This window comes from Gossypium hirsutum, chromosome A03 (genome assembly GCF_007990345.1).
Source record: "Gossypium hirsutum isolate 1008001.06 chromosome A03, Gossypium_hirsutum_v2.1, whole genome shotgun sequence".
NCBI lineage: Eukaryota > Viridiplantae > Streptophyta > Magnoliopsida > Malvales > Malvaceae > Gossypium > Gossypium hirsutum.
Genome location: NC_053426.1, coordinates 83,472,725 through 83,486,816, shown reverse-complemented (window position 1 = coordinate 83,486,816; position 14,092 = coordinate 83,472,725). Strand labels below are relative to the sequence as shown.

The following is a 14,092-nucleotide window of genomic DNA, read 5'->3' as shown; positions in this document are numbered from 1 at the left end:
AATATCCTTGGGGTCATCCTCATTGGTGGCTCGTGCTAGTCAGTATTGAGGAGGATCGAACCCGCAACGACGCTCTATCATCCTCATATAGAGCATACTCGAGATGCCCTGTGGGGACATCTGGCCCATGGGTGTGAGCGATGAGGACTGTGCTGATGTGTTCAGGAGCCCAAAGTGTCGAGCTAGTCAAGCCACATATAGGCCAATGCTGATGACTCCCTTTTGGTGTCATTCTATCTGATGGCGAAAGGCAAATGCAATAAAGTATGCGAGATAAAAAATATGCCCTTGCCTCATGCTCCACAAGAAGTATGCATCGTAAGTGTTAACGACGTCAGTGCTTTCTCGTCTCCCTCTTAATGTGTGTGCCAAGAGGGCGTGAAGATATCATAGAGTTGGAGCTAGAGCCAATACCTTTGAGTAGCTGGGGTCATAGATGCCTGTAACAGGCATGACGGCTGCACAACACGATAAAGGTGCATAATAGATGTGGCGGTGGAGGTGGGGAAAATTTTTGGCCTCTATAAAATCGTCTATATAGAGTCTCAAGATAGCTCCAAATTTTGGACACTCAACTGCCGTACTAGATCGCCAAGGCGGAATTGGACTATTCCTAGGTCGTCGTACTCTACCATAACTATCTTCAACTAAAATGTCGAGCATAGTTCCAAAGTGAACTCTAGATACGTCGGCTCGATAATATCAAATAAGTGGTCCCACAGAGCGGTGGCGAGGAGGGCTCGAACTGAATCAGCTAGGTGGACCTGCTCTAATGCGGCCCAAAAGATGCAACAGCCCACACCAAGGGGTCGGGCACATAGAATCTGAAATAATTCTTCCTGGGGCCCTGGTGGAAATTGGAGGAACGGATGGCAGATCTCAATGGTGGCACTCGAGGAGGTCACACCTGATCCCTTTCGCTTTTTAGAGGTAGGGACAGAAGTTTTTTTTCCTCGAGTCTTTGTCATGATGTACCTAACAGGCAAAACATTTCACTATGAATAGAATCGGTATAATTAACACTTAATCAAAGACATCAAGAAGCTTTGGAAGAGATAAGACAAAACAAAACAAAACCTAATAAGATGGAAATTTAGACTACTCTATCACAAGGTGGAAATTTAGTCTTATATGCACCATTAACCAAACATAATAAAACAAAAATTTGACAGTATGTGAATCTAAATTAAGAGCTTACAAATCTAAGTGGTCATAATAAGAGCAAAGAGAAATTGCAACTAAGCTAACAAGACAACCCATGGCACCTAATAAGCGAATAAGAAAGAAAATCCTACGATAAGTAACAAAATACCAAAATTAACTAGAAGCAACATGGTCGAAAGTAGAATAAGAGTGAAACCAAAAATAGACATAACCAAAGAAATATAATAATGAATCTAAAACTAAGAAAATTAATAATAATACAGAAAAATGGCAAGAATAAAAGAAAAATAGAAAATAAATAAGATAAAATATAAGCAAATAATAGAAATTAGAGGAAATGGGGGAAAGAAGGTGAACCGACGCCGGGATGAGTGGTGGCCGGACGGAGGTGGTGTGGGTGGGCTCGGGTCGTGCATCTTGGGGCATAGTGCAAGGGCAAGGGAAAAGGGGGTTATGTGGTTGAGCAATGATGGAGAAAGGGAGATGAAAGAGAGGAAAGAATAAAAGAAATGAGAGTGGGGTGTTGGTCGCCGGAGGTTCGTCGGAGAATGGTGGCCGGAGTGGAGAAGGTGAATAGTGGAAAGGTTGATGAATAGTAATAGTGGGGTTTTAAATAGGGAAGGGGGAAATTAGGGTTAGGGGAGGGGAATAAATGGGGGCCACGGTCGTATAAGCCCCGTTTTGGGCCACACGGCCGTCTCCCATGCCCGTATGGTGTGTTCTTAACCCGTGTTTTTCATGAAATCTTAGTCAGTGTCACACACGGTCCCTTCGACACGCCCGTGTTTATAGGCCGTGTGACCCACACTGCCGCGTCACACGGCCGTGTGCATGTTCATTCATTTCTCCCATGCCCATGGTAGGTCTAAGACGCCCGTGTTCATGACTTGTGCTTATGGTCTGATGATTTAAGTCAGTATTGCACACGACCTGTGGACACGCCCTTGTGTCTAGGCTGTGTGACCCACACGGCCATAGCGTACAGCCATTTGGTGCTTCATTCACTTCTCCCATGCCCATGGTAGGTCCAACATGCCCGTGTCTGGTAATCAGGATTGTACACAGCTTTTGGGCACAGCCGTGGCTTAAGCCCGTGTTGTATTCTGACTTGTTGAAAGTTTCAATTGTTTGTGCAATTTCCCACATGGCCTCAAGCACACCCATGTTCATGACCGTGTAACTTCCATGGCCGCCTTGCATGGTATTGGTGATTTAACACATGCCGTGCCACTATTGATTTTTTTAGGGGGCAATTAAAGTGTAGTTTCACTACGGTCTGGGGACGCCCATCTCCCGTAGCGGTGTGATGCACACGGCGGTATCGCACGGCTGTGGCTATTTATCGTAGCCCGTGTGTAATCCTGTCTTGGGGAAATGTTTGTTTTGTTTTAACACGGCCATGGCCATGCCTGTTTCTCTTACCCGTGGTGAGCACACGGCCTAAGGCACGTTTGTGTGCCAGGCCATGTGTGCCAAAAATACCTATAGTTAAGTTATATGAAAAAAAATGGGAAAACAAACTAAAGTTATTTAGTGGGGTAGTGCTCGAGTTGCCTCCCGAGGAGCGCTTATTTAAAGTCTAAGCTCGACTTTACCTTGTGGGTATGTTTAGGCAGGTTCGTGATAAATCGTAATTCAAACATATTTTTATCCTATGCTTAGCACATTTTATGGATGATTTTTCCTTAAAATGGGTGAATTTGATGCTCTTAATGTCTTAATTTCATGCTTTATACTTAAGTAAGCATAGGAGAGTGAAAGGAATGAGAAACGGGCCAAAAACGGAGAAAATGGGCCAACGTACGAAATCAACATGGCCTGGACCTCCTCACACGGGCAGACCACACGGCTGTGTCAATTTGGCAGAATCGAAGCACGACTCACACGGGTAGACCACACGCCTGTGCCTATTTAACAGGCTTGACCACGGCTTTAAGCAATCACACACGGGCGTGTCACACGGGCATGTCCCTGCCGAGCCCAAGTTTAGTCCAATTTGGAAAAGGCCAATTTTGAGTGTTCTTAGGCATTCCAAAGCATATAAATACACCCTAGAGGAGGAGGAAAATGACACAGAGGGAAGGAGGTAGGGAACTGCTCAAGGAAAGCCGATTAATCCATCTCAGAAGCTGAATTCATCATCAAGACTGAAGATCTCCATTCAATTTCCGTTCAGGAGTTTTTGGTTTTTCTTTATGTTTTGTATTCATTATTCTTCTGAGATGTTTACCTTTTTAGTTATGAACTAAAACCCCTAAATACCTAAGGGGAATGAAACCTAAGTCAGATCTTGTTATTATTATTTGAATTGTATGATAAATATTTGAATTGTTCTTAATTATGTGTTCTTAATTCTTGTTTTGACATTCTAGGATATTGATTCAAGTTAAGCTCTTATTCAGAGGAGGAATATACCCTGTCTAAGAGTACATTTGTCATAATTAAGCGGAGTTGGTTGCGCGCTAGAGATAGGTGGCAAGATTTTGTCGGATTAGGATGAAACCTAATAAGGGGATCCATAGATCGAGTTAATGCAACCTTAGGGATTTAATTACAAAGAGATTTAAATTATTCAACCTACGGTTAGATGTTGTTAGTCTCAAGAGGGATAATAATATAACTTAGGGATTTCTACGGATCAAGTCAAATGAATAAATCGTCTGATTCAGAGTGAAATAACAAGTGAAGTCTAGGTGGATTTTTCCTTAGGTATTGTCTTAATTCAATCGTTTTTCCAAAAGTAATTCCCCAATTCTATTTTCTGTGAATTCTTAGTTTAGTTAAAACAAACCCCATTATTCTTAGGCTAGATAATAAAAAGACAGTCATTACTAGTACTTTTAGTTCCTTTGGGTTTGACAATTCGGTCTTGCTAAAGCTATTCTACTGTTCGATAGGTACACTTGCCTTCATCGTGATAATAGTTAGTTTCAAGAACAATTCATTATAAATATTTAAAACCTATCACGAATATCATGCATCAGTTCGCGGAGCTGTAGCTCCTCTCCATTGTCTTTAAAATCCTCACCGTTATAAAATTTAAAATAATGTCCATTTACCTTGAAAGTGCCTTGGGTTGGGTGACTTACCTCTACTGTGCCATATGGAAAGACGGTTTGGACTACGAAAGGACCTGACCATCGTGATTTAATCTTCCCAGGAAACAATTTGAGCCTTGAGTTATTTAGTAGGACAAGGTCTCCAAATTCAAATTGCTTGTGTTGCTTTAAATGAGCATCATGGCGACGCTTCGTTGCTTCTTTGTATAATCATGAGTTCTCATATGCATTTGCTCGCCATTCATTTAACTCGTTCATCTGCATAAATCTCTTTTCACCTGCGAGTTTGGGATCAAAGTTCAAAAATTTTATAGCCCAGAATGCTTTATGTTCTAGATCAAATGGTAAATGACAACTCTTCCCATAAACAAGCCTGTAAGGAGATGTTCCTATGGGGGTCTTAAAAGTAGTTCTATAGGCCCATAAAGCATGATCTATTTTCTTTGCCCAATCTTTCCTATTTGACTCTATAGTCTTTTCTAGGAAATTTTTAAGCTCTCAGTTCGCGACTTCGACTTTTCCATTAGTTTCAGGATGGTAAGGGGTAGCTGTTCTATGGTAAACTCCATATTTTTCAAGGGTTTTATCAAATTGAGAATTACAAAAATGAGTACCCCTATCACTGATAATTGTTCTAGGTGTTCCAAATCGATAGAAGAGTTTCTTAAGGAACCTTACCACCACTCTAGCATCATTAGTAGGTAAGGCTTGGGCTTCCACCCATTTAGACATATAATCAACAGCTACTAAGATATATTTATTCCCAAATGAGCTAGGGAATGGACCCATGAAGTCAATACCCCATACATCAAATATTTCACATGAAAGCATGTACGTTTGAGGCATCTCGTCATGTTTAGAGATATTACTTGTTCGTTGGCATTTATCACAAGAAATAACATATCTGTTGGCGTATTTGAATAGTGTGGGCCAATAAAAACCTGATTCAAGTGTTTTATGTGTGGTCCTAGTCCCTCTGTAATGTCCTCTAGTCGATCCTGAGTGCCAATGTTCCAAGATTCTAATTGCTTCTGACTTCGTAACGCATCTTCTAATGACTTGATCTGCACATATATGAAAATGAGAAGGATCTTCCCAAAAGTAGTTTTTCACATCAGTAAAGAAGCATTTTTTTTGCTAATGTGTCAACCCTTTTGGACCAATGTTAGTAGCTAAATAATTCACAATGTCTGCGAACCAAGGTTCCTCAGAGTCAGATATAGCAAAGAGTTGTTCTTCAGGGAACGAGTCGTTTATCTCATGTTTATCAAGCTACTTGAGATGTGGGTTTTCTAATCTAGATAGATGGTTTGCTGCAAGATTTTCCGCTCCCTTCTTAACTTGAATTTCTAAATCGAATTCCTGCAACAATAAAATCTATCTTATTAGTCGAGGTTTTGCATCTATTTTAGTAAGGAGGTATCGAAGAGCAGAATGGTCAGTGTAGACAACAACTTTAGATAATATTAAGTATGGTCTAAATTTATCGAATACAAAAACCACAGCCAACAATTCTTTCTCAGTTGTTGTATAGTTTTCTTGTGCGGCTGTCAATGTTTTGCTAGCATAATAGATTGGTTGAAAATGCTTGTCTTTCCGCTGTCCAAGAACCGCACGCACTGCAAAATCACTCGCATCACACATTAGTTCAAAGGGTAAATTCCAATCAGGTGCAACTACAATTGGAGCATGAATTAATTTATCTTTAAGAGTATTAAATGCTTCTAAACATTCCTGACTGAAAATGAAAGGCACATCTTTTTTTAGTAAATTCGTTAAACGATTAGCTATATTCACAAAATATTTAATAAACCTTCTATAAAATCCAGCATGACTTAAAAAGCTTTGTCAATAGTTTCAACTTTTGCTTTGTCAACCTCGATTCCCCTGCTAGAAATTTTGTGGCCTAACACAACCCCTTCATGAACCATGAAGTGACATTTTTCCCAATTCAGTACCAGGTTCATTTCCTCACTTCTCATTAGAACTCATTTTAAATTTTTAAGGCAAAGATGGAAAGAGTTACCGAATACCGAGAAGTTATCCATAAATACCTCTATAATGTCTTCCACAAGTTCATCAAAAATAGCGAACATGCATCGCTGAAAAGTAGCGGGAGCATTACATAATCCAAAATGCATTCGTCGATAAGCAAACGTACCGTATGGACATGTAAATGTCATTTTCTCTTGGTCCTCAGGAGCTACTGGGATTTGGAAATAACCAGAGAGTCCATCTAGGAAACAATAATACATATGCCCAGATAATCTTTCCAACATTTGATCAATGAATGGTAAGTGAAAGTGATCTTTTCTTGTAGCATCGTTCAATTTCCTATAGTTAATGCAAACTCTCCATCCCATGACTATTCGCGTTGGGATTAGTTTTTCTTCTCATTAGCCACAATAGTCATGCCTCCTTTCTTAAGAACAACCTGCACAGGGCTTATCCAAAAACTGTCAGAAATAGGATAAATAATTCCAACATCTAGAAGTTTAATTACCTCAGCTTTTACAACTTCTTTCATATTAGGATTCAACCGTCTTTGAGCTTGCACACAAGGTTTATATTCATCTTCCATTAAAATTTTATGTGTGCAAAAAGAAGGACTGATCCCTCTTATGTCAGAAATCTTCCAAGCTATGGCTCTTTTGTGCTCCTTTAATACTTGGAATAACTTGTGTTTTTTGGTTGGCTATAAATCTGAAGCAATAATCACTGGTAATGTGAAATTATTTCAAAGAAAAGCATATTCTAAGTGATCTGGCAGTTGCTTTAATTCCAATTTAGGAGGTTCTTCAACAAAGAGCTTTAATTTTAATTCATTGTTTACCTCAATACCCTCGTAGCTCTTACCTATCGTAGTTCAGCTTTTATCTTACCTATCGTAGAATCATCATCATTTACCTCCTCTCATTGGGCAAGACACAGTTCCAATTTGTCCTTATGTATGATTTTCTGTAAAGAATCTTGAGTAGAATTATCAATAGAGTCAATAAAATAACAGGAGTCATCTTGTTCCTTAGAAAATCTCATGGCATCATAAATCTTAAAAATAATTTCTTCGTCACCTACCCTAAGGATAAGTTTGTCGTCATCCACATCAATAACAACCCTAGTAGTGGCTAAAAATAGGCGACCTAAAATTAAAGGCACCTTAACATCCTCATCCATGTCAAGCACAACAAAATCGACAGGGAATATGAATTTATCTACTTTTACAAGTACATCCTCGATAATACCCCTAGGATATTTAACAGATCCGTCAGCTAGTTAAATACTCATCCTAGTACGTTTTGGTTCCCCAAGGCCAAGTTGCTTGAACATTTTGTAGGGCATCAAATTAATGCTAGCTCCTAAATCAGCTAGTGCTTTCTCAATATTTAAACTACCAATTAATTAGGCAATAGTAAAACTTCCTGGATCTTTCAGTTTGGTTGGCAGTTTATTTTGGAGTATGGCTGAGCACTCCTCGTTGAGTTCCACTATAGACAATTCTTCAAACTTCCTTTTATTTGTTAGAAGCTCTTTCAAAAATTTTGCATATGTAGGCATTTGCGAGATAGCTTCAACAAAAGTTAAGTTAATATGTAATTGTTTAAACAGTTCAAGAAATTTACTGAATTGTGCATCCATGCGGTCTTTCTTCAACTTTGCTGGGTACGGGATTGGTGTTTTATATTCCCTTTACTCCAGTTTTTTGTTGTTTTCGGGTTTTACCTCATTGTCTTCTTTTCTGTCAGCTTCTGGTTGTAGCTTCTATTTAGATTCAGCTAACAGTTTCCCACTCCTTAATGTAACTGCTTTCACATGCTCTTTTGGATTGGGTTCGGTGTTACTAGGTAGACTCCCTGGTGGTCTCTCTGAAATCATCTTAGCCAGCTATCCTATTTGATTCTCGAGCCCTTGAATTGATGCTTGCTGATTTTTAAGTGCAGTTTCAGTGTTCTGAAAATGAGTCTCCACTACTGAAATAAACTTTGTCATTATCTCCTCAAGGTTCGGCTTTTTCTCTTGCTGGTAAGGTTGTTGTTGGAAGCCTGGAGGGGGTGGTGGTCTTTGATTGCCTTGGCCTCCCCATGAGAAATTTGGGTGGTTCCTCCAACCTGCATTGTAAGTGTTACTATAAGGATCATTTTGAGGCTGAGATTATTACCCATATAATTCATTTGCTCATTCTTCATGTTAGGGCCGTAGGATGGATATTCTAAATTGCTCGTTCCACCTCCACTTGCATCGCACTGCATTACTGAATGAACCCGTGTAGAACCAAGTAAACCATCAATTTTTCTATTCAAAAGTTCTAGCTGATTGGAAATCATAGTAACCGAATCAACGTTAAAAACGTTGGCTGCTTTTGTCAGTTTTGTCCTCATGACTTGCCACTAATAATTATTCAGTGACATCTCTTCTATGAACTCATAAGCCTCTTCAGGTGTCTTATTATTGATAGTTCCACCAGTCGCTGCATCAATCATTTGTCTAGTCGAGGGATTCAAATCGTTGTGGAAAGTTTGAACTTGTAGCCAAAGAGGCAACCCATGGTGAGGGCACCTTCTCAATAAGTCTTTGTATCTCTCCCATACGTCATAAAGAGTTTCTAAATCCATCTGCACAAAAGAAGAGATATGATTCCTTAGTTTAGCCAGCGAAAAATATTTAAGTAAAAATTTTTCGGTCATTTGTTCCCAAGTGGTGATTGACCCTCGCGGTAACGACTTTAACCAATGTTTAGCCTTATTCCTCAATGAAAAGGGAAACAATCGAAGGCGAATGGCATCATCAGAGACTCCATTGATCTTAAATGTATCGCAAAATTCTAGAAGAATTGCTAAATGAGTGTTTAGATCCTCGTCCTGTAAACCATCAAATAGAAAAAACTGTTGTATCATTTGAATAGTGTTAGGTTTCAGTTCAAAGTTATTTGCAGCAACAGCAGGTCTAACTATAGTCAATTCAGTTCCTGTTAGATTTAGGTTTTAGTTCAAAGTTATTTGCAGCAACAGCAGGTCTAACTATAGTCAATTCAGTTCCTGTTAGATAAAGTTAGCATAATCATACATAGTACGAGGAGCAGGATACTGATTTACTGGATTTACAGCAACCACAGGAGGTAGCGGATTATTCTGATTTTCAGTCATCCCCTCAATATTAGTGTGAATATCGCCCTTTCGCTCTTTCTCTATGTATTGTAGGCTTTGCCTTATTTCTTTTCGATTTCTGTGAGCTGTGCTCTCGATCTCAATATCAAAAAGCAAAGGTCCTGACGGGTTTCTTATAGTCATAAACTAGAAAAACCTGCCAGAAGTAATTAAAACAAAAACAAAAAAAATTAAATTACAATAACAATAAAAAATGGCTAAAGTAATAAAAATGAAGCGTTCCTAATATCTTAGTCCCCGGCAACGGCGCCAAAAACTTGATGGTCGTAAAACTAACTAAAAATTCGACTAAGGCAAGCGTACCTATCGAACAATAATATAGTTATGGTGAGACCATAAATATCGTATCCACGAGGACTAAAATTACTAGTAATTACCATCATTTTATTATCTAGCCTAAGAATTAAAGGATGTTTTTAAACTAAAACTAATTATCTAATTAACTAGGATTACGACAGAGATTAAAGTTGGAAAATATTTTTTTAGAAAATTGATGGAGAAGACAATACCCAAGGAAGAATCCACCTAGACTTTACTTATCACTTCTGAATTAGACGATTTATTTACTTGACTTAATCTGTATAAACCCCTGATTTATGTTAATATCTCTTTTGAGACTAAAAACAACTAACTCTAGGTTGATTAATCGAAATCTCTTTCTAATTAAAACCCCTATTGTCGCATTAACTCGGTTTATGGATTCCCTTATTAGATTTGACTCTAATCCGACAGATTTATGTGATCCTATCTCTAGGATTGCATGCAACTTCACTTAATTATGAATGATCTACTCTTAAACAGAGATTTTTGCTCCATTGAATAAGCACATCAAAACCTGAATTAATATCCTGGAAAATTAAAGCAAGAATTAGAACTCACAATTAAGAATAAGAATAAGTATTTATCATATAATTCAAATAGTAATAAGATCTATCCTAGGTTTCATCTCCCTTAGATATTTAGGGAGTTTAGTTCATAATAATGGAAAACATCTCAAGATTGGGAAAATAACAAAAGATAAAGAACCCAAAGAACTTCTAAGGAAATTGAATGGAGATCTTCAATCTTGAAGTAGATCTTACTTCCGAGCTAATTCCAATGGCTATCCTTGAGTATTTTCTACCTTCTACTCCACGTCTCCCCCTTGATCCTCTTCTAGGGTGTTTATATAGACATTGGATTGCCCAAAATAGCCCAAAATTAGCCTTTTCCGAATAGAATTAGACTTTGGCTTGACAGGGATATGGCCGTGTGCCACGCCCTTATGAAGGTCCTCAGGCCGTGTGCAATTCTGACTTGGTTTAATGTCGACACGGCCATGCCACCCAGGCGTGTGGCGTACCCGTATGTCACACACGGGCGTGTGGATTACCCCTGTGAAGGTGCCTAGGTCATGTGAAACACTGAATTAGACCCAATTTGTCCCTTTTTTGGCCCGTTTCTTGCTCTTTCTGCTATCCTAAGCTCTCCTGAGTATGAAACATGAAATTAAAGGATTAGGAGCATCAAATTCATTGAATCTTATGATAATCCTTCCAAAAATATGCCAAGCATAGGGTAAAAACATGTATATATTATCATTTATCATCATGCCATGCCACCAATAAAGTCGTTTCAAGTCATTATACATTTTCGTGCTTCCCGGATGAACAGATAAATGACTACTATGTGCTTCATTCAAAATCATCTGAATCAACTCTGAATTTCTCGAAACACATATTCGGCCTTTAAATATTAAACAATCATCAAAATCAACTTGAAACTCTAGATCAGGGTTTGAATCACAATAAGTAACATTTCATTATCAACTTTCTAAGCTTCACAAATCTGTTGCAGAAACAACAGTCTCACTTTCAACTCAACTACAATTGAGCCGTCGTCAAATAGAGCCAACTGAGTATTCATTGGACGTAAAGCAAACATATATTTCTGGCTTAATGCATCAGCAACAACATTTTCTTTTCTCGAATGATAGTCAATAACTAGCTCATAATCTTTTAACAATTCTAGTTATCTTCGCTGTCACAAATTCAAATCTTTCTGAGTCATCAGATATTTTAAACTCTTGTGATCTGAATAATCATGGCATTTCTCATTGAAAAAATAATGGTGCCAAATCTTTAACACAAGCACAATTGTTGCTAACTCTAAATCGTGCGTCTGGTAATTCTTTTCATCTGGCTTCAATTGTCTTGAGGCATAAGCTATGACTTTGCCTTCTTGCATCAAAACGCAGTCCAGACCATTCAACGATGCATCGCTATAGATCATAAATTCTTTACTCGATTCTGGTTGTACTAACACTGGAGCTTCAGTCAAAAGAACTTTCAGCTGATCAAAACTTTTCTGACATTTCTCGAACCATTCAAACTTTACATTTTTCTGAAGCAATCTCATTAACGGATTCACAATCATCGAAAAGCTTTTCACAAATCATCTATAATAACCAGCGAGTCCCAGAAAACTATGAACCTCAGAAACATTTCTCAGAGGCTTCCAATCCATAACTGCAGATATCTTACTCGGGTTGACTCAAATACCCGATGCTGACACAATATGCCCCAGGAAACCAACTTCACGCAACCAAAACTCACATTTACTGAACTTTTTATATAACTGTTTATTACGCAGAGTCTGCAATATAATTCTCAAATGCTTGGCATGCTCAGTTTCATCTTGTGAATATATCAAAATATCATCTATGAACACAACAACAAATCGATCTAGGTATGGTTTGAAAAATTGGTTCATTAAGTTCATAAAAATAGTAGGTGCATTTGTTAGTCCAAAAGGCTTAACTAAAAATTCATAATGACCATACCTAGTTCTAAATGTAGTTTTTAGCACATTAGAGTCTTTAACTCACAACTGATAATAGCCCAATCTCAAATCTATCTTTGAAAACACTGTAGCCCTTTTTAACTAGTCAAACAAATCATCAATCCGTGATAAAGGGTATTTGTTCTTGATTGTTACTTTATTCAACTGTCGGTAGTCTATACACATTCTCATCGTGCCATCTTTCTTTTTCACAAACAACACGAGAGCACCCCAAGGTGTGAAACTCGATCTTGTAAAACCTCTATCTATCAGTTCTTGCAGCTGAGCTTTCAATTCTTTTAACTCTATCGGAGCCATTCTATACGGAGCTATCGATATCAACGTTGTACCCGGTATTAACTCAATGCCAAACTCAACCTCTCTGATCGATGGTAAACCCAGTAACTCTTCTGGAAACACATCTGGATACTCACACACAACTGGTACTAATTTGATCTTCTTTTCAGTCATTTTCATATCTAGCACATAAGTAAAATAAGCTTTGCAACCCTTTCTCACATATTTCTGAGCTAACATCGATGAAATCACAGCAGGCAAGCCATTCAAATCATCTGACTCAATTCAAATAATCTCATTATTTTGACATATCAAATCAATCGTCTTTTGTTTGCAATTCACAACAGCATCATGCAGCGCTAACCAATCGAAACCCAGAATTATATCAAATTTGTCAAATGGTAACAACATCAGATTAATCGGAGAACAAATTTCCCTAATCATCAATGGATAGTTATTGCACATTTTATCAACCAACATGCACTTGCCTAAGGGGTTCGATACTCTAATTAAAAATTCATTAGACTCTACAAGCAAAGTCTTACTGGATACTAAATTCACACATATATACGAATGAGCTGGATCTATCAATGTAATAAATTTAGTATCATAGAGAGTAAAAGTACCGGTAATAACATCTGGAGATGATGCTTCTTATCGAGCGCAAATAGCATAGGCCCGTGCAAGTGCTCTAGCATCAGATCTTACAGCAGTGTCTCGTGTTGCACCTCTATCACCACTCATATTTCTTGTGTTTCTGGGTGGTGTACCTCTAGCTGCAGTGCTACTCGATCTCGTATTCTGTACTATATCTTGCTCAGCTAACTCGGGACAATCATAGATAAAATGATCCAATGATCTACATTTAAAGCAAGCCCTATCATTCAATCTATAATCACTAGGATGTCATTTACCATAATATTTACATTCAAGTCAGTTAGGTCTCATACTTCCAACACTAGCTATCGAAGTAATTGGAGCTTTGAAGCTCAACTGTTACCTTACATGATCTCTATTTGAATGTCCCACTGATGTATTAGAACAATTAAACGAGTCTCAAAATTTCTTTCGTACAGACTGATAAGATTTACTAGATGATCTCATTCTCGAATCTCTTCCTTCAAAATCAGCTTTTCTCTTTTCTTTGCTGAGATCCTTGGCTTTACAAGCCCTCTCAACTAAAACAACAAATTCTTTGATTTCTAGAATCCCAACTAGAAGTTTTATATTTTCATTCAACCCATCAACGAACTGCTTACACATAATCTCTTCGGTAGAAACATATTCCCGAGCATATTTGGTCAATCATACAAATTCTGTTTCGTACTCGGTCACATTCATTTTGCCTTGTTTCAATTCTAGAAACTCTTTATGTTTCTGATCAAGAAATTGCTGACTTATATACTTCTTTCAGAATTTAGATTGGAAGAACTCCTAGGTGACTAGTTCCCTCGGAACTACAAATATCACCGTTTTCCACCAATAGTATGCATTGTCTCTGAGCAAAGATATAACACATTTGATACATTCATCTGGAGTATAGGACAATTCATCAAATACTCTGATTGTGTTCTCGAGCCAAAACTCAGC

At 38.1% G+C, this 14,092-nt stretch overlaps 1 non-coding gene across 1 annotated transcript; it reads left to right on the top strand.

Annotated features, from left to right (window-relative positions):
- The first annotated feature begins 8,759 nt into the window (after nt 1–8,759).
- LOC121227798 (small nucleolar RNA R71) lies at nt 8,760–8,866 on the top strand. The gene has a single exon (XR_005925321.1). It is a non-coding gene; the product is annotated as a small nucleolar RNA R71 (small nucleolar RNA).
- The last annotated feature ends 5,226 nt before the right edge of the window (nt 8,867–14,092 follow it).